Source organism: Lineus longissimus, chromosome 3, assembly GCF_910592395.1.
Source record: "Lineus longissimus chromosome 3, tnLinLong1.2, whole genome shotgun sequence".
NCBI classification, from domain to species: domain Eukaryota; kingdom Metazoa; phylum Nemertea; class Pilidiophora; order Heteronemertea; family Lineidae; genus Lineus; species Lineus longissimus.
Window position 1 is genome coordinate 24284716 of NC_088310.1, and position 27926 is coordinate 24312641.

General features: G+C 39.9%; 1 protein-coding gene across 1 annotated transcript in view; it reads left to right on the forward strand.

The window, feature by feature from the left end:
* The first annotated feature begins 8613 nt into the window (after positions 1–8613).
* The window catches only part of LOC135484321 (neuropeptide prohormone-4-like), a 123750-nt gene continuing 104437 nt past the window's right edge, over positions 8614–27926 (forward strand). Inside the window, exon 1 of the mRNA XM_064765672.1 lies at positions 8614–8860. The gene's annotated coding sequence lies outside the window, so the exon portion shown is untranslated. The remainder of the gene's footprint in view (positions 8861–27926) is intronic.

The following is a 27926-nucleotide window of genomic DNA, read 5'->3' on the forward strand; positions in this document are numbered from 1 at the left end:
CTTTCTGCAATGTCTCACTCGGTCTGGCTGTGACTGTCTCATCTTACGGTGTTCGTAAGGCGGTGTTGCCGTCATATCCGATTCCAGCTGACTGTGACATTCACATTTATTTATATTGTTAAATGAAGAGCCAATGTAATACTTGTAAGCTGCAGCATATCATGTCGATTAAATAGTGTTCCGGCGAAAATCGCATCAATAGCTTCAAACAATTGATCTGAATCGATTTCGCAAAAGCCACCAAGAGTTATGTAATCTACCCGAGTTCTAAACTCGAACTATGTAACTGATTATTACTAGTGGCCGGCCCTATTGTATTCTGACCAATTACGGTCATGGTTCTATAGGGGCCATGGCCGTCAATAGCTCAGATATTAAATCGCATAATGAAATTCTTTGTTCCCTGGACATTCTATCCTTGAGGACTTTTCAAGCCTCTACACCGGGATCGGGACAGCCAAGCTGTCGAAGGGATTATGACTTAACATCATTGACAGTGAAATTAACCATATCAATTCATGTCAGTTGCATGCTGTCGTTATGGCGCACTATTCATATCTTGTCCACAACAGGGCCCACAGCTAACTTCATACCAAGTTAATTTGCGTAGGCATGGGCGTCGGGGGTGCGAAAAATGCAACACTTGTTTTTTTATATGGCGGCACTAAGACATAAATACTTTGTACCTAGATAATACATGAGACATACTTTGGCTTTGAATTAAGTACAGTCATATGCATCTCACCTTTATTTGGTACATATAGCATTACTGAGTAATAATCGCTGTATCGGGCGGGCAATATGCGAGTGTTGCATTTTTATAGATACACCCAGTAGATGTTTTGGAGACACTGAACTGTCTCCGTTGTTCATTTAATCAATCAGATCAGGATGAAACCGCTAATGACGAGCGCAGCTTTATCAATAATCAGAAGTTTCTGCATCACTTGGTGATCAATCTAACAAGATTGCTGGCGTGAGAAGACATGTGACGTTTGGTCTTTTTCACAGGTGAGCGAATGGAATCAAAAGGCGTTGGGATAAAAACATCTCTTTAAAGTATTCCGGTATCACTCGGTCTTGCCGTGAAGGTGATGGAATGCCACGTGCTTACTGAAGTACATGTACTTCAAACCGCTAAATATTCGCGCCTTTTGTTGCGATTCGCGAAGATTGAAACAATATTTCATTAATACAAAAATGTTTTCTTCTTCAAATTAAAAATACATTCAAACTGTTGAAATTGCTTGGAACAAGCCAATGTGTTTGTTTAGCTCTATAGGATTGCCGCTGGTCCCATGAAGAGGTAACCCTTCTACTCCAGGGGATCGAAATTAGGTGAAAGGTGCGACCCCTGTGCTTGGATACTAACTGTACATGCATGATAAGAAATATCGAATGCCTGCGAGAGTGAACTGATCACCGGCGAAGACAAGGTTCGACACGACTATCCATCTCCCAATAAATTACCTTAATCTTGGCCATTTATGTAGATTATCTATACCAGCTAAGAGATAATATGAAGTAGAAGTGCCTTCCCTAAAGTTAGGCTAAATTGCGGCAAGCCCATCGCCATACTTAGACCATTAGCCAGATCTTGAGGAAATTGGTGCTCGAAGGTAACCAGAAAGATGTTATTGTGTTGCTGATTAAATGCTGTTGCACCGTCAGCAGACATCGCCATAGTATGAGCCGAATCCGTAAAGATGACATTGGTGTGTCAGCAATTTACGCTTCTGTGGTTCGGTTTTGAATCCATAGTCATAGCATTACTATAGTATATCCCTAACCTCTCCCCTTTTTTCATTTACCAGGCTGAATTATGAGCACGAATCTTCCCAATAACTCCCTGGTACCAACGGCACCAAATCAAGCGTATCGCTGACAGCATTTTTGAGTTATAATTTTTTGAGGCCACTTCAAATCGAACGCATGTGTTGCCTTTTGCACGCCACTAATTAAGGCGTTCTATACGATCGATCCGAATTTACCAGACAGGCAGGGATCCCCGTATTGCGAGTTGTTGCCAATTTGGTGAGTTGTCGCCAACTTAAACCCCTCGAAATTCCACGATTCGACATGAAGTTACCACGCTCGTGATCTAATTATACAGCCTATCTATCATGAAAACAGTATTTTTCTCAATTTCTTTGTTTATGTTCGATAGGCACGGCATCCTTCCCGCCGGATCTTTAGCCCACTCCTAGATGTAGCTGCGGCGGACATGACTTGGATATTAGTGGCGCAGCAGCCCGGCGAAAAGTTGCGACGATGTATAGCCGGATCGAGTCAGAAGAAGCGACAACTTGCAAAACGGGGATCGTTGCCTAACTGTTCACTGTCAGTCTCTCCTGAAAGGGAGGAATGACAATACTGATGGAAGGCCCCTCAAAGGAAGGTCTTGACTCAAAAGAAAGAAGATACCAAATGTCGATAGGCGATAGACGCTGATGTATCGATCCTTGCTAATTGGTGGGTTTCTCATGAATGCAGCACTGTCGACAGATATTATGTTGTTTACGAGTTCGACAAAGAATGTGATGCGAAGAACAGTATTAATATCATCGATATTAGTCAAGCCGTTTGAAACGCATGTGACATGTCTTGATATCGAGCTTCTTTCAATTTCCACGTCGTCTTCTTATTTTACAGCTTTTATATTGTTGGGCGTTTTTAAAAGTTAAACATTCCGTGGATATACTGACTTTAATCACGATAACCAATGCTTGGAGCAGCTATGTTAGTTCATTATTTCACTCCTAGGTGGCCGAACCCACTTCCTTCAGTCCTGCCATCTAGGAGGCAACTCACCAACGAAAAACTATTTAATCAGTTAAGAGCAGTTGAAATGATTGTCTGGTTTATACTCATGTCAAAATATTTGGTTTAGGAAAAGCCTTTTTGCGGACACCTTTGATTTATGTGATGTGTGAGTACCTTACCTATCACGATAAAAGCAATTTAATCTGCCCCTTAACTGTTGTCACTATTAGCCAATTTTTTGATTTGGATCACGGCCTATGAGGCATGCTGTCGTACTTCAAGCACCGCGTTACATACTTTTCTAGAATGCGCACAGACTTTTCTAAAGAGTTTTAAAAGGGTATTACTAATAAGAAACAAAGAGTGCTATTTATCAAGTCTTGTCAATTTCTGTAGTAATGATGTATATACCTTTAGATTATCATGATCAGCAGGGACGACTGGTCATGCATCACTGTGATCAAGCAAGTGTGAGCGGAATGTAATCAGAGCTCTTCCTCTTCCATGGCCTGGGCGCATGTTACTTGAGAAAAGTAATGCCAATTATCAGACGGGCGTCTGGCCAAGGAACAAATCGTTGCTGTTCATTTTGTAGAAGTGTGGTAGTAATCAAACAAACTGAAAAAGGAGCTGTAAACCATCTAATCTACTTTAAGTTGTGTTACGAGAGTGATACATTGGATTATACATAAGATATACATGTACATGTATGAGAGTCAGGGTATTCTTCACTTGACACGGTTTATTTTACTTGTAATTGCCTCATCTATCGTGTCTTCGCCAGCTTTAGAGTTAGAAAAGGATGGTGATCCGTATCGAATGCATGCTGCACTTCCTTGGGGCAAAGACAAATTTCATCGCAGTGGTTTTAGAATTTAAGCTTTGAAAGAGTTTCCTATACCTTAAAAGAAGCTTATGTCCATACCAAAGTCTCTTAACAGTCGTTGCGTTGCGTGTGCACTGATGCAATGGTATTCCTGTATTAATAGCATGCATATAGATTAATATAAATAACTGTCAGGCCTACAAGAATACGAATGGTAACAAAATACAACCACGGAACTGAAAACCACACTCGCCCCTTACCGTAACCTGAAGCTGCAGAGAAGGCGGCGTCCTTCAAGCAGCTAAGTGACCTATGTTTTCGTCGCCGAGTCAGGAAGCAATTTCGCTTGACCGGGGAAGTATGGATACGTTCCCAGCTGTGTTAACTAGATGAATTTTTTTTTCGACGTGGAAGCATTGGGAAAACCTGTCTTTTTGCTGTAGGTTTGCCTCAGCTGTTATTTCGTTTCGAAATGGAGTCAGCGATTCATATAAATACATATAATTTGAATACTAAAAACCGAAAATTTATTTTTTCTGAAATTTTCGCGAGTCGCAAAAATAACGAGGCGCAAAAGTAACCATTTACAGTAAATTTTACAGATATTCTTTTATTTATGAGTCAACTTCTACGTTCCAGAAGGTGAACTTTGACTGTTGAAAGCGTTGTATTGAAATTGGAAGAGTGGAGTATCTTCAGTACTGCTGTTTCTTCCACCTTCTGATGGTCATCGATCTGCTTCAGATTGGGGGACTGATTCAACGTTTAATGAAATTGACCAGAGACCGTGCAAAATGGACCATTGTTCCTGATTGTATCTCTTTTCGTTGGTGATTTGGTGGTCAATAATGAGTACCAATTTAAGCTGCATGGGGCAACTCCAGACGTGACCACTTTCTGATGGTCATCGATTTGTTTCAGATGGGTGACAGATTTAACGATTAATGAAATTGACCAGAGACCGTGCAAAATGGACCATTGTTCCTGATTGAATCTCTTTTCGTTGGTGTTTGCACCAAATCACCAAGTCAATAACGGGTACCAATTTAAGCTGGGGCAACTCCTGATGTGGATCGCTGATTGCTCAGTTCGCATATTCCGACCCATGGTCGTATTGGCAGAACATTTTCAGGAATAGTGTTCAAGGAAGTTTGGTACTGTAAAGTGATATATCCATCGTATATCCGACCAATCGATCGAACGCTCCATGTTATTGAGGTCGGATTAGTAAAAAAAGTCAGGCATTTTCAAAAGAGAAATTGCCCATTCCTGGTCAGTCTTTGCCTCATTGCAACATCTCTTACACCTATTCCAGAAAAAGTCTGGCGAAGAATATATCTGTAACAAAAAATCTATTTCTAGGAGACTTTATTGGGCTTTGACAAAACCTTCGGGAAAAAAGGACCTATTATTAGTGAGTTTCCGCAATGCTCACGAACTACGATTACGCTTTACGAATTCTTTGTATTAATTTACATGCGCTAATGCAAATAATTCGTCTTCGTAAATCGTAACTCGTGAGTGATGCGGAAACTCACTAATTTCTGGCTGCAAAGGTATGGATCTTACACTGTTTGACTGCCCATTGTATTGTCATATCTATCAATACCGGGTCCATCTTCCGTAAGAACGACTGAACCGTGAGGTTGGGTCGAAGCCCGCCCGGTCAGTTCCTCCATAATATAAAGTCGCTGTTGGTGATATCTGGATAGATGCAATGAATTGTCAGCATGTAGGCAATGGTTATTTTATTTGTCAGGCCGGCGGGAACGTTTCAGAATATTTTGATGATGCAGTTATAAATGAATGTAGCCTGAGAGAGTTTGCCACATAGTGTACATGGTAGAAATCAGTTGATGCCCCCAACGCCGCACCTTTATAATTTTGGAGTATGCAACTGTAATTCTAAAAGTGTGCATTGCGGTGCATTTCATCCGGTGAAGGTTTCTTGTAGGCAATGTTTTAATATTTAATCCGGCGAACTATGAAATGATGTCAGAACTATTCATCATGTCCATTGTTCAAAGCAAATATAGCATTAGGGAAATGGCATTACACCTTATAAGTGCTCAGCAAATACTACAGAAATCCACAACTATTTCGCTAACCAAAAACCAACAAAGATAAATATTCCGGGCCTACTATAGAATTGATGAATTTCCGAGAACCATCTTGTTGAAATTGAAATTTGAGGGTCGTGTCAGAATAAGACGTACTACATGTACATGTATATACATGCAACCTGAAGTTTAAGAACAAATCATTTTTCTGGATACGTTTATACACTTTTTACCCAGGCTTTTTGATTTGGGGTTACAAAAGTTAGTCTACTCTCTGCATGATAATCGCTAGTAGAATGTCCTTGCTAGCGGCAGTATGAGGTTAATTTCCTTTCTTAATATCTCGAGTGGCACACGAGAAACCCAACAGGAGACTCGCGCGTGGATGGAGAAGCGACATGCAACAAGATTTAATACATGTTATATATTACTGCCGTCATTATAAAGAAGCCCGAATTCGAACACGTCAAGCTCATTTTGATGAATCACTGGTTTCTATACTGCTACACTCCGAAATCCCGGAGCCTATCTGAAATGAATTTAACTCACAAATATATTACGTACATACATGAACAAAAAATAGGATCATGGAAACAATGCCAGAGACTTATTGTTTTGATATTATGGTTTTAGGCTATTGTAAATAATGAACAAAAACAATTACAGCATGCACAAGCGGCGGGGGTATCGAAGTACTTTCAGCATAGCAAATGGTTTTAGAGCAGAAGCTCTGCGATCCCCTGCATGGCCCCTAATTAGTTTGAACGAATAAAGTTTCTCCCCAGACAGCACGTACGATTTTTCATTTTCAATACTAGGAGTTCAATGTTGATTTTTTCTGCCCTTCCCGCAATAATAAATTTACATGTGGGACACCATTTCTTTAAATGTTAAAGCATTCAGCTGACAACTCGGTACGGAGAAGCCCGGGAGCTATCCGTTCTGAAAAAGCAAACTTCCTCTGTATCGAAGTATAAATGGGCGAGATGTGGCAGCGATCCATTTTTCATGTATTTCGACCACGTTTTAGTATCGTCTTCGTCTTCTGAGGAATAGCTACATATGTATTGTCACTGGCAAATCGTCAGTGGAGACGGTAACTTTCCCACAATCTCGTGTTTTTGAACAACTGGAAATGGTTTCAGACACCACTGACAGTCTTATCTCAGTAAGTAAGCCAGTAATAAGTGGAAGTTTGATAATCTATCCGGGTCGGTAGTGACATACGGATACACGACGTGTTATCATTAGCAGGGATCATTAGTGGCAGTCGTTTCATTCGCGGGTGTCTTTCCGGCAAGTTGCGCCGACCACTTTGCGCCATCTGACACGTCGAAGGGAAGAGTTTCTTCTAGGCTATCAACGTTATTCTCATTTTAATGACCTAGCTCCGACAGCGGTTATGAATATATGATTTGAGAAGCGCGCCAAGTCTAGACTGACTGACCAATCCGCCCAGCCAAAAGTAACTTAAGTTAGTTATGAGATTTATTGATGAACTCAAAACGAGATCAGTGTGAATATGGACCAGGTAGGTATCGAAATTAGAATTTATGTCCCGGAAGTAAATTATGATATTTATGGAGGAACTATATGTACCTTATCCGCATTCGCATTTATTTTTTATGCTGAACCAAAGCCAAGTAAAATGCATATTACAGTAGAACCTCTCTATCACGGACACCCACGGGACTGACAAATGCTCTCCTTAATAGAGAGGTGTCCTAATTAGAGAGGTCAAATTGAATGGAAATAATCAATCTGGGACCAAAACTAGTGTCCTTAATAGAGAGGTGTCCGCTAAGGGAGGTTCAACTGTACATTATTTACCTTATTGCGTTACACTCGCTAGAGCTCGAGAAAGATACTGGTTACTAGATATATGTAGGCAACATAACGTATTCCACTCTTGGCAGTTATCACCGATGGTAATTCAGATAGTGGATAAGACAGTAATGACTTTACGGCCAGACTCCGACATTCTATTGGTCAGATACGGCCCATAACTACTAAGCCCCCGCCGACAAATTGTAATAGAGTTGGCGAGCATGACAACAGCAGTCCCCTGGGTTACACGGGGTATAGGGGTCATGCCTGTTGCCCGCGCCATTTATTGTCGTAACGGCAAATGATAAAGGAAATACCGTGATTAGAATCGGAGAGGTACATGTAGGATTACGATAGTCTGTTGTGACAGTCTTAGTGCTGGACCTATAGTGTGCCCCTTTATAGAAATTCTGAGAATACAAACATATCCTTACTCATCTTACCACATATGTTACTAATCATAAAAAGCCTACTGTTTTGGACTGGACATGGAGCTGGCGCGACCTGCAAGAACTGTCAAGTGTCTTGTAATGGGAAATATCATTACAGAAGTAATTTTTAGATATCAACATTCTACCTGACTTATTTAAGATAGAGACGCACATATTTGCAGAAGCGCTTTGCTAGTGGTTTCTACCATCCTCTTTCAAATAGTTCCGAAGCAGTACAGGGAGTAAGAGCCGCAATTAAGATCAAGATTCCGGCAAAGTTTGCATCAAAAATATCAGAAATACATCCCACCTCAAGATTGCCTGGTATGCCATCTGGTTAAAATTTGAATAAAGAATCTATTCAGGTTTCATCAGATGAACATTTATATTAAAATATTCATGCCAGATAAAATGGTACAGGCAGTTTTCTTTAATCAGACAATTCGAAGGCATTGGGCGTCCTTGTTTGCAACATAAGTAAAAATGAAACATCAGCAGTATTCGGAGTGCTACCTTTAATCCACAGTGCGAATCAAAACTTCAAACAGACAAACAATTTATCCGAAAGATACAAGCTGTATATAGAATTCTATATAATTGTTTCAATGGTATTCATTTGACGCCTCGCGCTGACTCGGAGAGACTCGTTGCTTAGGAGATTAGCGCAGTACGCCCGAATCCAAGGGATTTCTCGTGAGCGGTATTGGTAATCGCGCAACCCGGATCAGACGTAAGCGCCTGACGTCAGCTCCGGTGTCCCATCCAAATATTGCTGTAGGCTCCGCCAGAGACCGCCGCGCTTCTTCGTGGGTAATTTATAACCTGGTTTCCAGTTGAACTTTCCCACTTTGAAGCATATTAACTCGGAAGGAACGCCAAAGAGACTGACGTGTCGTTAAACAGTCGGAAATAATATCATTATATCGCACGGATCAACTAAAAGACAAGGGCGGGTGAGTTTTTATTTCTTATGGCACTTTCATGCCTATACTTTTTGGCTTTTAATTTGTAACTTCAACGCTTTTACCTGAACCTCTTCCCCTTGTCCAAGACTTGAATTATTCGAAGGTTTTCCGTATTCAACCGATGACTTTTTCATCAAAACGTATGAATTATATTCATAAAGAGATAAGACGTCGCCATTTTTTAATCAAGGTATTCCAACTAGGAGTCGCATTAAGAAAATTAGAAGACCGCAAATGGTACGAACCTGAGATTATAGATGTTAACTGAATCTTTTGTGAAAATTTTTTTATTCAGATACTTTCGCTCTCGACAATCTTTGTTAGTCTTCAACCTGAATTTTGACACGTTATTGTCTGCGATTCATCGAGGGCCGGGTTCAACAAAACCTGGTCGTATCGCGGTTTAAGTCATAACTGTGATATCCCATCCTATAATGTTTCGCCCGAAGATCTCATCGGCCTCGAAACAGTCAGTGATAGAAATAACTAAAGCTGAACTGCACGTTCAAAACCAGAGCACCCCATACGGCAATATTAAGAAATTCAAACGACCGAAAGGCCCTTCTGAGTACGGCCTGAAACATGATAGACCTCCAATGCTTCGATGCGCTTGATTTCACAAACAAGCAAGCCGTAGGACGATGCAGACCTTCGCAGAGAATTCTGGAAGGAAAAAAATAAAAAGTTCCTCTTATCGGGACTCGAACTCGAGACCTCTAGTTTTATTTGCCAACACTCTTATCCTCAAGGCCACTGGGCTGCTTGAAATGCCTGTCGTTTTATACGCCTTTATGGAATGTGCAAAAATTTGTGTGTAATCTTTGTTCAACATCTTTGAGCGGCTTCCAGTGGGCAACTGCAACAAGAAAGTCATTTTTTCTTTGCTGTGCGTGATTATGTATGCGGAGTCAACGTTTTCTCTTAGCAATGTTCACCTTTGTCTTGGTATCTTCTTCTATTACACGTACCTGAGAAAATTTCTGGTTCATCTCTCAAAAATAAAGCATAATCGCCATTCATATAAGACATATTTGCTGGCAGCAGTTCATAAGAAAGCCCCCCTAGCTCAGACGGTTAGAGCGTTTGTATTCTGAGCCCGAGTTCCCGGGTTCGAATCCCTGGAGAAGATTTTGATTTTTTTTCTCTTCCATGATTCTCCGAGACTGTCCGCATCGTCCTGTGGCTTGCTGGTTTGTGAAATCAAGCGCATCGAAGCATTGGAGGTCTATCATGTTTCAGACCGTATTCAGAAGGACCTTTCGATCGGTTGAATTTCTTACTTTTACCGCATGGGACGCTCTGGTTTTGTGCATGCAGTTCAGCTTTAAAAACATTTTAGGAACAACATTATGTAGTATGTTATTCGGACAGACTGATAACCGGTGGTTTCAAGATACTTTTTTTCAGCAGAATATAAGCAGTTCCAAATGAGGATATCACCCGTATTTTAAGAACCAAAAAGTTTTTTCAAACATACAACAATACAATAACTTTATCCAAAAGAAGCCCCATTCGATTTGGACAGAAAGATGTAACAGTGATTTTCCAAATCCTTGGCGATGCTATTAAGTGATATTCGATGCTGTGTTTACCTTATAAATGCATTCCTTTTTTGTCTGTTTGAAGTTCAAAATTGTACTACATCCACCAATAATGTAGAGCGCGAATACTACACATGTGTGCACATGAGTTATTTTGGAGAGAATTTTCACTTAATTGCAGTTTCAACTAACTTTAATCATATTTAATGTAAAATTTATCATCCGATTGCGTGCAGGGAGCAGTAAAAGTTCAACCAAATCCATCGCATTAGTCTACCCGCGCGCGTGCATTTGAACGCTGTGTGCTGCATGTGTATACTAGTTTTACATCCTGTCCCTTTGGAGTATTCATAAATTGATTATCTTTATTAACCACGTGAATGCCAAAATGATCATAAAGCGTGAACTTTTTGTTTTGAAAATACCAAGAAAAATGAAACGGCCAGGGGCCATTGTGCTCACCGTATACATCTTTTATTAGGCAGGATCATGCTTAGTTTAGAGGTGAATATGGTGAACACAATCAGGCATAAAGACTTTTTTTAGATGTGTATTGATGTCAAGTAATAAGACAGGGCAGTATATATAAGTTTATGATCCAACCAATAATTGTCTATGACATCAACAAGATCAATATCGTGTGATTGCTAAGAGTCCCTGCAATAAAAAATTCATCGAAAAAAAGTCATTAATAAGCGAGATATTGCACGTCCTACTTTTTCAGTTTTGACCCCCTGGTGGCCAAATCAAGAATCAGATCAGGCCAAAATTCGGTGTCAGAGATTATCTGATGTAGGGGGTTACATGTACCAACTTTCAAGTTCATAGCTTTAGCAGTTAAGAAACGTGCCATAGTTACACTCGAACGGTCAATTTACGCCATTTGACCTCTGTGACCTAGAAAAGGAGGTCAAATCCAAAAATCATAGGAAATGTGATGTATCCTTGCTAGGAGTCCCTGCCATAAAATTTTATCGAAAACAATTCACTCAAATAGGCAAGATATTGCACTTCTTCCTTTTTCCGTTATGGCCCCCTGGTGGCCGAATAAAGAATCAGATCAGGCCAAAATTCGACATCAGACGTTATCTGATGTAGGGGGTTATATGCACCAAGTTTCAAGTTCATAGCTTTACTGGTTAAGAAACGTGCCATAGTTTACACTCTAACAGCCAATTTACGCCATATGACTTCTGTGACCTTGAAAAGTAGGTCAAATTGAAAACCCGTAAAATATGTGATGTATTCTTCCAAACAGTACCTACCATAAGAATTTTATCGAAAACAAGTCACTTATAAGCGAGATATCACACTTTTTAGATTTCCACTTTTGGCCCCCTGGTGGCAAAGTTAGGAATCAGATCGAACCAAAATTCAGCGCCAGAGGCTATGTGATATAGGGGGTTATATGTACCAAGTTTCAAGTTCATAGCTTTAGTGGTTAAGAAACGTGCCATAGTTTACACTCTAATGGCCAATTTACGCCATATGACCTCTGTGACCTTGAAAAGTAGGTCAAATTGAAAACCCGTATAATATAAAATGTATATTTGCTATGAGTACCTACAACAAAAGTTTTATCGAAAACAAGTCACTTATAAGCGAGATATCACACTTTTTAGATTTCCACTTTTGGCCCCCTGGTGGCAAAGTTAGGAATCAGATCGAACCAAAATTCAGCACCAGAGGCTATGTGATATAGAGGGTTATATGTACCAAGTTTCAAGTTCATGGCTTTAGTGGTTAAGAAACGTGCCATAGTTTACACTCTAATGGCCAATTTACGCCATATGACCTCTGCGACCTTGAAAACAAGGTCAAATTAAAAACCCGTATAATATAAAATGTATATTTGCTATGAGTACCTACAACAAAAGTTTTATCGAAAACAAGTCACTAATAAGCGAGATATCACACTTTTTAGATATCGACATTTGGCCCCCTGGTGGCCAAACAGAGAATCAGATCGGACCGAAAATCAGTGTCAGAGGTCAGCTGACCTAGGGCATTTTGTGTACAAAGTTTCAAGTTCATAGCCCTAGCAGTTAAGAAACGTGCCACTGTTAGGATACGACGACGACGACGACGACGACGACGACGACGACGACGACGACGACGACGAAGGACACAGCGCTATCGTATAGACTCCCCTTACGGTGAGCCAACAAGAACACGAAGATGTATTTATTGTGTTTGAAGGTCTACGACGTCCTGTTCAAAAGTTAAATTATGAAAGTTCGAGATTGTTCAGTCATGTACTTTTAGTACAAGTAGAAGGCATCAGATATAAACAGTTCCAACGTTGTTGCTGGTCACCATTATAGATAGTTAAAATATGAAAGTTCGAGATTGTTCAGTCAAGTACTTTTAGTACAAGTAGAAGGCATCAGATATAAACAGTTCCAACATTGTTGCTGGTCACCATTATAGATAGTTAAAATATGAAAGTTCGAGATTGTTCAGTCAAGTACTTTTAGTACAAGTAGAAGGCATCAGATATAAACAGTTCCAACGTTGTTGCTGGTCACCATTATAGATAGTTAAAATATGAAAGTTCGAGATTGTTCAGTCATGTACTTTTAGTACAAGTAGAACGCATCAGATATAAACAGTTCCAACGTTGTTGCTGGTCACCATTATAGATATTATCTACCGGTCAGTTTTCATCAGTTGACGCGTCTGGTGCCGAATCTGTATGCCAAGGATAAATCAAAATCATTTTACGCGTTCACTGTTACCCTGCCGAATTACCAGTCTATATACCTCAGCATACATGTAGCCTAGTCTTCGGACATCTGCGTATTCTGGTCACACTATCTCCCCTTCATTTTACGGCTGTGTTTATTGCAAGCTAATGACAGGTTCACATGATAGGAAGTCATCGCAGGTGAAATAATTCGAGAAGTCGCCGCCGGATTGTATTGTCTTCAGAGAACTTGCGGTTTCTTCGGCGGCTTCTTCAGTACTGGTCTGTTTTCAACTTAAGCGAACTTTATCTTTCCAATAGAATTTCATCTAGTAGGCCCTATGTTTACTGGAAATTAAATGGACGTAATTGTTTAGGAGGACATTCTGCATAATGGATCATTTGATTAAGTTTCGTATAGAGAGGTCAGCTTTTAATCACCAATAAGTACCTGGTCGGACGAGACCCATGTTGATCAAAACACGCAGCGTCAAAAAAGAAAAATGCCAAATTTCATGAAAAACAAGATATACCCAGTCATATTTTGACCGTTTCCGCAGGTCTATATCTCATCTTGGTCGCAAAAGCAAAATAACATGAAAAGAGTAAATATAAAACATCTCCTATTACATACGACGACAGCGTTGAAAAAGGCTTTAGTGACAGAAGTACTGATGGTAGAGGTTGGCTTATTTTGCCTTTCAGTGCCTTTCGTTTAACATCCGCTTCATTTTATCTGTATCACCAACAAATTAAATGTCAAAGAAAACTTATAAAATTCCTATTGCTCAGTTTAAGTTTTGTTGATATCATTAGCTACAACCATCGAGTTTTCAATGTTGCTCAAAGGTATATTGAACACGTGTGCCGGAAACCCCAGCTCTTACGCTCGTTCGTGTTTAAGTTTAGATGCCGCCTCCAATTGACATCACGTACACTTTTATTGGAATTAAGTGCTTTCCTACAATAATCATGACGTGTCATGTTGGGCTGGTCGATCAAAATAGGCTTTACATTTTTTGAACGGATTTATTATAGATTTAGTAATAATATCAGTTCTCAAATAGAATTCTGGTCGATTTCCAAATATAGCAGCCGAAGGAATTCTGTGATTCCCTACGTCACAAGCAAAGAGAACTTCATGCCGTGTTGTCAGATCAGATGCTCCCAGTTCGGAAGGAATGAATGTTAACGCCTTATATAAGTCCATTATATGGGCCGACATAGCATCCTTTCTGGAGTTGTGCCTTTTTTTTCGAGGAAATATATACCTATATGTGTGTGTCTTTCAATTTTATGACCACCATTCCTCCCCCTACTTTTTGATAGGCATGCTTGTATCAGATAAACCCAAGCGAGAGGTCCGTTAGCGTGGGACGGCAAAGACACCATCCACTGGTGTTGGGTTGTGAATCTGGCTCCACACAAACGTTAAAGAAATCCCAAAGGCACTGAATGTACATTTCATCTATATTCTCAACTACAGAATACCATTAGGCATGTGAGAGTGCACTAAATTATGCATTATTAGATTTTATCTTTGTCTATATAAATGAGTCTATAACATGAAATTGGGCATAATTCCATCACCAGTGAAATAAGATGGGATATCATTATTAGGTGAATCATGGCACGCCTCCATTTGATACAGAACAGCCATGTTCAGAGAGTGCTTACTTAATTAATCATGCACGTACATTCAAAGGAAAAATACACACAGGATCCTATCATTGGATTCTTGTTCTTTGCAACCAGTGGCGTAATGCCAAACAGCTTTATACAAAATAGATACAGTTTCCTCGAAAGTTTTCATTAGTGGGCGGAGGACCCCGAAAGGTCAAAGGCACTGAATTCCCTTTCCAACAGCATCATTTCAGGCTGAATAAAAAAAGCCTTTGCAAATAAACCATTCCTATGGTGATATAATAAACATAAGAGGAAAAATCGTATCGCGTATTGTCGGCATTACAAATTTATGAATCAAACACGCGTCGTCATTCAATTTGACAATCGTACATGTGTCTTACTCATACATCCTGCCAATCTCTTTTTTCACTACTAACTTTTAGAAGACCTGAAAAAAAATCCACCCACCTGTTGAACTCACTACGGCCACCTATTTCACCACTTTCATTACAAAGACACTGTTAACATTATCTTCGAAAGATATTTATGATCAACTAAGATTACTTCGATAGTATTCATGAATGCCCCTGCTGTTGGCGTGACACACTTGGAGGAGGATGGTATCACTTATAAGAGGTGGAGGATGCCCTTGAAGTCACTACTAAGACATTGCCAATATCTTATCAATATCTTGCTATGTTTAGAAAACGATGACATTCAAACTGTCTTGCTGCACATCTCCACAAAGCTATAATATTGGTCAGTTTCGTCTAGGTTATGTAAAGAGCGCTCTCTAATTCCCGCCGAGTGCTTTTGGTATTCCATTCGTTGTATGCTTCGCCAGGGACATAACACTATAGAATAAAACATGAGCCAACCCACTTAATAACTTCCCGTATCTTAATGTGATGTTCCTCATCTCCCAATGTGTTTGATCTTACAGTCGGATGTAGCATTCAACACCCCCCAGGAACCTCACTATGCATGGTGGTTATTTTCTAAATTTATTAGCTGGTTGTTCCCTACTATAACATGTTGTCTTCTTCGGTACTTTGAAACCCCCTCTACAACTGAAACGTTTGGCCAAATGATAACTGCTCTGAGAGACATCTGTTTTGTCATCAGATCATTGAGACTATCCCGGGGACGAAAATAAACGCAACGAAAGACGAAGTAGTGTGCTGAAAAGTATAGCTTTGTGATGAGCTTTCTATTCAGAGTGCGAAGTTGAAAACTAGCTACAATGATACCAGTGGTCCATCAAATTTTACCACTCGTTTCATTGATCGTAATGTTCCAGCACAACTCGAGATCCAGGCTCGAGATACTCTTACGCGTTAAATGGTCAGCGGATTCGGGAATTTACAGCCAATATCTACTTGGCTACCATCAAGCTGTATTATTAACATGCTTTTGGAAGCCCTTGTAATACCCGTATACGTATTATAATTGTCGAGAATGAGAACAGGTGACGGGGTTCCCACGTTTTAGATGACAAACATCATGCCCACCACTGAATATCATATCCACTGACCACGTGGAGTCGATCCAAGACGAAAAAAGCAAATAAAAAGATAACTTTACGGCTTACACTCAACTGATCAGTCATCTAACTTTCATTCCAACCCTCCTATGTATTTTTTTATTTATTTGGGTCCCAATATCGGCAGTGTTTCCCAGGAATGCTCCCCTAACATTTTGGTAGACTGGTTATTTTGGCTGCCCCTGGAATATCAGTCTCATTCCTTAACGTACCTCACACTTAGTAACCAATATCATTGTCATTCAAGATCATACCTAACATTTAGCCGACCCGATGGTTCCACCAAGGCCCAGAATTCGGGCCGTTTGATTACTGCCCAACTGGTGAATAATGTAACGCGACCACCTCTTTCATCGCCAATGGCCATGCATGTCCGACACGTACAGGGCATACCCCCATCGTAAAGAGAACCTGTTTAAGCAAAATCCTTTAAGGCAATATTTTTTTTGTACTACCACTCACGGGGTGTTAAAAAGGTCGGATACCTCATTAGTATTTACAAGTTATCATTATCACGCTAGCCTTTCTAAGTTCTTCGAACCGTTTTCGGAGGTTAAGAGGCTTTTTTACACTAGCAAACAAGATCACGCCTACTGCATGCCATATTATGTTATGTGTTTGAGTACATTCCTTTTGACCAGCCGACTAGTTGGAGGTCAAGGGCTGCCATGTAATGTTTCATCATTGTGTTCTTGTTTTTTCTTTGTACTGTTTGTCAAATAGGGATAGTTTTTATCACTCTTTTTGTTTCAGAACCTTGAACATATTGAAAAAGGGACCAAAATGTCCAGTGACAATTACAGGTACACTCTAAACTTCGCGATTCCTCCCATCAGCCTTGACGTGTCAACCAAATAATATCGTGATTCGAATCAATACTGTATGTATCATTTTGCCAGGATACACAATGTTTACCACCACATACCAATTCAAATCCACACCTCTCTCGCCTCTTACGTATCTCGCTGGCAATGGTTGCCTACACTTGAGACGCACTTGCCTTCCGTCAAGCCGCTCAGTGATCTATATTTCGGTTGTTGAGTCAGGAAGGAATCTAGCTATCAAAAGTGAAGATGCTACTTTCCAGGCGTCACTGGTTGTTAGAGACTCTAAAGGCAAACGGCCCTGGTTTGCATATTCTAATCCTACTAAGCAATTAAGAATAAGGCTAATACATGTAGTAGTAGTACATGTAACATCACAGTGAAGTACATTTGATATTTAGCGGAATTTGGTATGTAACTGTCGAAACATTATTTCCTTGATTGTTGTGCAACACAATTTAGCGATATGGAGGTTTTCTCTCAAGAAAGGCACCATTAGGCCAATGTTATTCATATTCGGAGGTTTTTGTCTTATGAAGAGACTAAATGTTTAGCATATTGGGCGATATTTTTCCATGTATTACATTTTTTGACATCACGTGTTTCTCAGCATAATTTCTGAATACTTTCTTTCCCGGTATACCATCATCACCATAAATATGGAAACAACCATTAGTTTCTTTGAATGTTAAGTTGCATGGTTTTCTTCTAGCTGTGAAGACCCACATGAGAGCGATTAAACGGAATACCAAAGTGAAATACAAATTACTTGGCCGCTCTGCATCCATACCAAAGTGAACGAACTGTTGTTATCCATAGGGTGTTTATATCGGGTCTGCCCAAAACCCAGACTATCAATCCCGAGTCTGTGTAAAATGTGACAACTGATCACTGGGCACAGTCGGGAGATAAATCTTTGGAATCCCGCCCCGGGTATAGAGAGGGCAGTCATTACCAGCAATACACAAAAGTCATCAGATGCGACTTTAAAGTCAGCCCACGTCTAACTCCATACAAGAACTGCAGTGTTAGTTAATAAAACCGTGTCAGGGTGGCTTCGTTACTGCGGAGAATAATGAGATAAAAGAGATTCATCCTCATCACTTGTTCAATATCAGCCACATTATAGCCCCGAACTGGAGTCTGAGCTGTCGCGACTTATCATTGTTTGCATGCGTTAAAGTCCAACTCCCGCGGTGAAAATTAGTAGCGCTCAGGTTCTACTCTCATCATGCTATGCTAGATGAAGTACGCAATGTTTCTGTCAAGCAATACGCATAATGGCAGCCGTTCTGTAGAAGCAGTATTCAACTTGCTACCCCATAGGCCTACATCCTTCCGATCACAGGCCAGCAGAGATTTACCTTGTTCTCTCAAGGTTCCATGATTATAAAACTCCATTCCATTTATGAAATAGGCGGTGCTTAACTATGTATTAAAATTATTATTATCAAAAACATTTTTATAGCGCTTGACGTTGTTAAAACTTCTAAGCACTTTACAATTTATAATAAAACAATAAAACATTAATACATGATAGAATAAAAGTCATTACTAAAGAAAACGTGCAAGTGGGATTTAAAAAAAAAAACAACAAAAAACAACAACAAAAACCGCAGTGCTTGGTGCACCGAAATATGGACACTGCCTCTTACAAACTGATGATATTGATAGGTGGTGAATACTTTCTGCCAAATTACATGCATGTTTAAAGGCTGAGAACTTGGTTTCCGCGGGATACTTACGCAAAGAAGGTCTGTCATAGAGTACTAAGAATGCCGATGTGAAAGACCGATGGAAGTCCCCCGTCTTATAGTTCTAGCCTATTTTGAGATTTGCAACTAGGGATTCATTAAACTTGGATTTAATATTGCATATTCTAAAACAGCTGGGTTCAGAATGAACCGAACATACAGTGTGAATGCACTACGTGCCAATGAAGCCTCGTTTTGAATTCAGCGATTATCATTAGGTAACCTTAACCACTTGTGTTGGTGAAAAATTTGGAAGCATTTAAAACCACATTATTCGATATTTCATTTCAGATTTTTTTGAATAGAAATTGATACCTCACTGTCGGTATTGATTGTCTCACCAAAAGCTCCTCGGTTTTGGTCTACATTTTAGCTCCACCCTCGCGGTTTGGGTGAGACAACCTGAAGCCGAATTTGTACATTCAGATATGGGTATGTGATGCATGCCTTCGGCCCATCAGTATACCTTAGCTGTCAGGAAATGAGGTCAGTGAGCGTAATAGTACTTTACGTTAGAAACAGAATAGTGCGGGTTTGATTGAGAGGATTTCTGCATGTTCATAAAATGCCTATTAATTAAACACATAAAATATTAGATCGTGATATTCGATATGTTAACGCCATGAATTCATGGCACAAAGAAAATGCACTCCGGATCGGATTCCACACTTTAAACTCTGAATAAATAATAGACTACCTGTTACTAACAGTTACCAGGTTTTTATTGTTATTAAGTACTTGCTAAAGTGATGATTGGAGTGATCAGCGTATTTGCTTGGTACCAATGGTTTCGGCATGTTTTAGCAACAAAAATGCGTATTGCTTTATTTCATTGTTTTGATTCATGTCAGATCGCAACAAATCGAGATTGCTGATGTCAAATTAATTTTTATTTACCACAGTAAATAACTGGTTGTTCGTGATGAGGTAGAGCATATAGCCCATAAAGCAACTTCTCTCGGTATCAGCGATCGATAAACAAAGAAATGCTTTTGGCGAAAAAATTTATTCACTGAAATGGCAACGTGCTGATACTTTTGATAGTTTGCTACAGCTTCTATGTTTATAGGACTGCATGTGAAGCATTTCTTTAGAAGCTGCACATGTGAAACAAAGTGTTCGGCCAAGACCATGAGCGTTTCGCCTTATTTCCCTTCCAAAAAGTGTATAATCAACGTTGCTATTTCCTGATGTTTGGTATAAATTTGTTTCTTTAGTAAGCGAAAAATATTTATTTAGTAACCGCCGAAGTAAATTCTCAATTCTACACCATGAAAACACTGAATGCTGCTTATATTCACTCAACGTTCCACCACAGCTCATGCCTGAATGTTGTCTGTTTCAATACACGATATATCGTGTTCCCTATGGAGTTTTACCACTATGTATCACCTGGTCCCCCTCCTTGCAATTACAAAGCCTGTACGAAAAAAATCCCAAATCGAAAATAAACTCATAGTGGTTACACATTTCCTGGATAAAACCGTCCCCTTTGTATATTGCGCTTGGGAAATGGTGATTGCGTGCCGCTGTCAGTTAAGGCTCTCGGCTCTCATTTCTGTCCGTTATTTGGACCAATGTTATAAACATTAAGTTTGTTTCTGCCACTCTGCAGGCTGGATCTTAAAAACAAGGAAAGTATCTTAATCGATACGTCACATTTCTACATTGGATGTTTGTTTTTTTTAAATCAAATGAGGACTCGGATACCGCACGAAAGCCACAAAAAGGTGTTTTTAAATTATGTCACTGTCATATTTTTTCCCATCATATTTATACATGGAATCGAAGCCACTCGTCTTCTCACCTTACTACCATCAGGCAAACCACTGACTAACGACCAATAAGTTACTTTGAGTCCCCCTCACAACAACACGTTGTTTTGTTTTTGGGGGATTACTCCTTTGGGAGAAGAGAACGGCTTGTTCGCGACATGCTGTCGCCACCCCAAGATCCCGGAATCATTTGTACCGTCCTCTTGTGAATGGTAGCACCAGGCACTAATTGAACTAGAAATGTACTGCATTTTCAGGCGTTTGATGGAATCTCTTCGAAAATTGACAGTAACATTGAACTCAATGACAGGATATGCCTAGGTTATTGTACACGTCCTTTTATAGCCAACGACGGCAAGTGCGAACTATTAGCACTTGGTCGGTTTCGTATTTCACGTGACTATAAAGTCTACGTGTACACATAAGCAAAGAAAGCGCATCGGGATTTGGAATTCGAAAAATTTCGCCGTTTTCGAATAATCATCTTCACAATTTGTAGTTGTGGTGTAAATTATCGACTCAAGGTTGGGTGAAAATACCCTATAGCGTTGTCGCCATGATATATGTTCTGCTTGGTTTTGAAATGCCTTTTATTTCGGTGTTATTCCCAAAATATGATATGCATCACGTTCAAAAGTCCAATGCATTGAAATTAACAAGTGCAATAACTGATTCAGAGAGGTACTCTAAATCTATGCTCTCGTGCTTAGGTCGACTCTCAAAGTGTTCACCGAACGATATTATTGGACTTTTCGCATCATTGCATAAAAGTATACGAGTTTCTCTATGCGATAATTCATAGCAATAATTGAGATAGTACTTCCATATCTTAACTTGCGTTTCACGTCATATCTTGAATATCCGTTGGGATGACCTACGCCGTAAATATATTTCGACTCGAGGTCTAACTCTTATTATGATATAGGTTGATTATGCAGAACTTTGTCCTATGAGAGACTTGGCTTGAAGATAAGAAGTTGCCTTCTTCAGAATATTGAGCTGAAAACTATACTATTTCACAAGAACGATGTTCGTTTACTAAATGTGCTTTAATAAGAAATGGAAGTAACTTCAATATAGTTGCATTTCATTTCCTGTGATAATACTTATGACGTTAAATAAATCCAAATATTTTTTTCACTCGTTTTTTTTCTGCTCAAAATGAAGCAACATCATCGTCCCAAAACCTTTTTGGCTTCGAAACATTTTCAGAATTTTGAACTGACTCTGAAAGATGAAAATTTTTCTAATAAGTCCAAATTATTTTTTCACTTGTTTCTTTCTGCTCAAACTAGTAAGAATTATGGATTAGCTGAAAATGTGAATTTTTTTTCTTTAAGCAAGCCTGCCGCACCCAAAATCGCCGGATGTGGGTAAAAACGGGCCGCACATGTAAAACTCTTAGCACCACTAATATTTAAGTCAATACTTTGGTTCATACATACAGGTATGTATACATTTAACATCAGTGCTATGTACAATTTTCAATTGTGAGTCCTCTTGACCACTCAAAATAACCAGAGCTACCACTACACTCTTTCTCTTACTGTTGCAGCGATCCAATATATAAGGCAAAAATTAGTAAACCTGAGCACAGCATGTTATTCTCTCGCCAAGGATAATCCCTTGACTAATGGCCAATGACTCCAGCTGACGGTTATATGGAGGCGACGATGTCAAAGAGTGTGCACACATTTATCACACAGGTGATAGTTGGACACAGCCAGGGCAGCAGACTCAATGCTTGAAGTATGTTGTTGTCCGGACGATCCATCCGAGGGATGATCTGTTTTATCCCCCCTATGGATAAGGTTAGTCTGCTAAAATGACGGCAGACCCTTCACCATAGCAGTCTGTTGATCGATCAACGGACCGAGTTGTAGCTATGTCCTGCAGGGTACATTTGATTAGTGGGGAAGGCCACCATCCCAACATATCATGTTGCAGAAGGAGTTGGTAGTTTAACAGTACCATCTAGATTTTGGTAACAGTAACATATTGGTTTGTTTATGGAGTATACGTTGCATGTTGAAGTAGATTGAACTCGAAATGTCGGTTTGTTTTACAGCTGCCCAAGCTAACTAAGCTTCGCCGTGATCTGCTACGAAACTTAAGACGTGTTAAAAAATAAACGTTTCACATACATTTTTGAAATGTAGCATTTTCAATACATCCAAACAAGCATATCACATAAATACTAATGCTCATTTCACTGAAGTAAGCTAAACACATGCATCTCCGCTAAAGAAAACGAGAACAATGTTTACCAGGTATCTAGGGCTCTTTCAAAGGATCAATAGTCGCCTATCAAATGATCAACACGATCATTCTTGCCCAGATGCAATTATCAGTCTGTGTCATTTTGTGCTGCGCAACAAGTGGATCCGTTTTTTGCCAAAGTAGGTATTATCAGATAAACTACCTGCTGGTGTATTCTATTATTGAGGTGCCGAAGGGTGTTTTTCTCATTTGCTCTACATCCGTGGTTGTATTAAGTAAATTAGTTGATATGTTCTCCATCAACTTGCAAAATACTTGGTCGTTCAAATTGGTCAAAGAGATATGTAGGCTTCACAATGCCTAAGGTGGCAGGTGATAAATGTTAGAATATCAGGAACATGAAACCATCCATTCCCTACTTCTCTGATATGAACCAGAATTTTCATCTGTTTCATGATTCATGTTATGTTGTCAGATTCAAACGTGCATGCACTAAATGAATGCTTAATACATGACAAGATATACATTTGTAATAATCTCATAGAGATGTACAAACACAAGGTTTTATATGATATCTTTCATGTTCTTGTCCAGACAAACATCCTCTATCGCAACGCTAATGGAAGCTAGTAGTGTTACAAAATGGATGGGATATTTATGAAGGTTGACTGACTTTTGGGACCAATGCTTCCCCAAACCTGATTTCCTTGTTTGTAATGTCGAGTAATGCTGTTATTATTTCATGGGAGCCAAACATAACGTTAACGCTTGAGGGGCGGAATAATAAGCAGGTTTCGCATCCCCAACGAACAGTCGGAGTAAAAGTGCATCTAAATGTACATAATTGACGACTATTTTTGAAAACTTTCGTTATCCCTCGTACAACTTATACAGAAAATGATATCAAGCGTCAATTTACCACGACCCTACATAAAAGACAAGGTGATCATTGGACTCCATCGTCTTTCCTTTAATATGACACGCACGAGGCCACGGGGAGCACGAAATCGAAATGCGGAAAGTTAACTTGCCGTCCGCCAAGATAAAAGTCGTGAAACCTTTTTTCCTTAATTGTTTCGCAAATTGCATGTATGAAAGACGCAAAAAATGGCGGCTGACAGTTAACGTGAATTCATTTTAGTTTGTACCATGTCTCCGTTCCATTGAGAAACAGAATTAGGAGGTTTTGGATTAAGAAAAAGAAAACTCTATCATTTGTCGAGCTCGAACTGTGGATGTCATTCCAACGCGTCAAGGCTTTGAATAAACCCGCTAGTGTACAGGCTACCCGTCAATTTATGAATCGAGAAGGTCATAATTGCATGACGATATGAGTGCTGGGCAGGCAAACACTTTGCTGTTCCTTCGGGAAATAAGCCAAGTGCTTCGTCTGGATTATTCAAGAGCATACCCAGCTCGTATATCAAGGGACCCGATACCGGTTCTGCTACGGACCTATCTGCTTTCGGATTTGACACAATTCGACCAATTCAACAGAGTCTACATTCCATCGCATATTATAAAAATATGGTACATATGGTATGTCTCAGTTGCATGGTGCTCCATCCGCAACAGCATCCAAATAACCAACATACATGTACATGTAGTTTGTGGAAAGCAGTGTCAGGTAGAGAAAATGCGCCGCATATTCTTATAAGAGTCAAAGACAGTCACAGTGTCAATTCTGATCCAGGGGATGAATAAATGGGTCAAACACTGTATACTGCAGAAAACCCAAAGTTAATGAGAAATTGATTATGACAGATAAGGGATGACTCCAGTCGAGTCGCTTGCACAAGCGACTTTGCAATTATACACTCTGCATGAAGTGGGGTTAAGTTATTAGAGAATTTTTATCTAATTATATTTCACATTCTATTGCTGTAGGCTGGGCGCGCGCAATGGGAGATCTGTGCTGTTAGAAATGGTTAAATATGTATAGCTTTGGAGCTGTGTGGAATCTGTTGGTCGATACCAAATACTGCGTGCACATGATATGACGAAAGAAAGGCCACGAGACAGCATAATCTTCCTTTGTAACCTAAGTGCCATAGGCACTCAGCAGAGAATCAGTTTATGTTATATTGATCTTCAAGGCTTAAAACCAACACTAGACTTCTAAACATACTTGCAACTCAGGACAAGCTCCAATAATTTGAGCATTCATAAATCTTTGAAACTGCCATATAATGATCGACTGATCGTTATGAATCTTCTGAATCAGAGAAACAACGCGTTACGAAAGACACATGTTCCTCCGTTAAAATTCGTTTGCCTCCTTCTAACATTGTACAAATAGCTCTATCCACCATTTCAAGGGGCAAGAGACAGATCCGCGTCCAACTGCCGTTTCACCTTTGATGCATGTTAGAGTAGTTTTTCATTAGTTGGTCAGTGCTGAGAGAAGTGCCTGCCCGCTGCTGCAGTGTATCATATTCAACTGAATTATTCAGTTGTTGTGCGTGTCAGAAATACCATGCAGCCAGAGTAGGTTTTTGTACCACGCCATCTGCTTCAGGTTGGCATACTGAACACCGACCCAACGATGTGGTATTTCACCAGTTTAACCCTAGCCTTCACCACCGTTTACTTTAGACTTTGGAAGAGATGTTGGCAAGACTAAACAATGTCGAGAGTGTAAAATCGACCTTAAATGAAACGGAATAGCATTATGGACCGTTTTACATCATATCATGTGTTGATAAGGTGGATATTCTTCATTCTTTTCAATTGCTTTGACCCCTTGAATTCACCTGAGATGTAAACTGTACTAGGAAGTACATGTACATCATCTACGTCAGTCTAAACCTGACAAATTCCCTTATACCTAACACAAAATAATAAGTTGTATACACTCCGCTGGTATTCGAGCACACGCATTTTAGCAATGACTGTCATCAAGGTTCCACCAACAGTCAGCAACTGATAAATTATTCAAGCATTTATCATATCCCGTTGGCGAGTTAGGGAACCGGTGCTATAACCTGAACGCCTGGAAGTGCCCGTGGTCTCAACGGCGTGCAGCTGTGATCTTGCGAAGCCATCGAACATTTCAGTATATTGCTGTCTGTAGAAAAAAGGACAAAGTACATTCGGTGACGTCAGAGTACCGGTACATTGTCACTGGGTATACAAGGACACTTCTACATCAGTGACGTAATACCCCGCACTACAGTGTATTTCGAATGGTCAAGATTTTAATCTGCGCAATTTGAAAGTGACATACATGTACGTTTAAAGTAAATTGATCATCTTTTTTGAATATTTTAACTTTAATGCTGATTTCATATTAATAACCCCAACCGTTGCATCAATGAGACGCCGGTCTTCATCACCTTGATGTGGGGGATTCTGTCGTAATACTTAAATAATGAAAAATATAAAATTGAGAAGAAGGCATCCGCTTTAGTAACATAACTCGCTGGCGAAAGGTTAAGGGCTACCGCATGAAAATCACAACGAAGATCTATGACATCCAATTCCGTTGTAATTAAAACAACTGAGAAACAGTTCATTAACATCATAATCAAAAAAACTCGTCAACGGATTAAACTAATCAATCTGCGCACTACAGTTTCTGACGGCATGATTAAGCTTTAATATCCTCATTATCGGACATGGATTACGAGAATAGGCGATGCGTCCAGCAGTGTTCAATTCCTGTCAATCCTCAGGAGGAACAAAAGAAGTTAAAAACTATCGCCGAAGAGTTAATAAAATGGAAATTTGCCAATGCCCTGTTGCGATATTTTTAACAGGACGGACAACTTTAAAAAGGGAAGTAGCCGATATGATGGAAAGACGATGGAATTGCCTGCGGGCTAGTCAATTCATGTTAACATTAGTTCCCTCGGATGTGGATGGCTTTTCCTCCTCAGGACAGAGACGGGAACCTGCAACTATCACCAAACCATGAGGTCAGCCGACAACGATGACCTCAGTCATATTGAAGTGTAAGAAAGAAACATTTTCCCCAGGTTTATTCAAATGCTTAATAACAAACTTTAACCAAATTATCCATACCAAACTGATGAGTCGTTTTGGGTCCACATGGTAAAAACGATACACGAAAACTCTGACAATGTCTATTATTCCACTGTACTTCTCGTTGCATATCGCGGTCCCCTGCCGATCAACTCAAACTCGGGTAGTTTCCCTCTCCCCGGAGCAGAGCAAATTCAAATGATATGGCGTGCTATTCCGAGAACTGTTCAACCCCCGCCCCCGGGATATCCAGCATCTATCTGCTATGAAATTGACGAGTCAGGACTAGATAGTCCACGTTCTTCCTTTTAGTTTTTCTTCTGGATGATGGGTAATCGCCAGAAGAGCCGCTCCAACTCTCCAGTGCGATTTCAAAGCTTTTCTAATTTAAGTTTTCATGACAGGACTGGGAACATCTTGTGCATACTGCCACTGGGAGTAGCCTCAGTTACTTTGAAATACTTGATATTCTACTAGATCAAGGTGACTTCTTTATTGAAGAAACGAATGTCATGGGGCTATTTCTTTGAATTAACATCACTCGAATGGGTCGTCCCATAACTTCTAACAACAGCTCAAGGTTCTTTGGCCCATGTTCCGTACCATGTTTCCTGAACGTCTACACGATTTCAAACCTTAGACCACATCCACACCGACTATCTTAGGCCGGTCTTTTTTTTCATGAGTCCCAAATTGACAAGCAGACTGAAAAAGCTTGTTCACACCTTTCGAATTCTATGTTTTTAAGCAATCAGCTTCATGTAATACCAAAAAGAAAATTAGAAAATAATCGGAAATGTTATAGCGGTCCCCCAGAATTCTTCAACAGTGATATATGGATCAAGTAAGCAAGACGAATTACTCGAAGTGACATCATTTAGAATGAAGATAAGAATATGACGTCATAGCTGTAGTTCTGACCACGACGAGGCTGCGCCTGCCCGGTGTAAGATACTGATTGTACATGTAGCTTATCCATTTGGTGGGTGCAAATAGGACTGGCAACTATCTTTAAGATTACATGTAATAATCTTTGTATCTTGTAAGCAGCAAGGCAATAAAAGTCCATGCGGCCTGGTCATGGCACACGGACATGCTTTG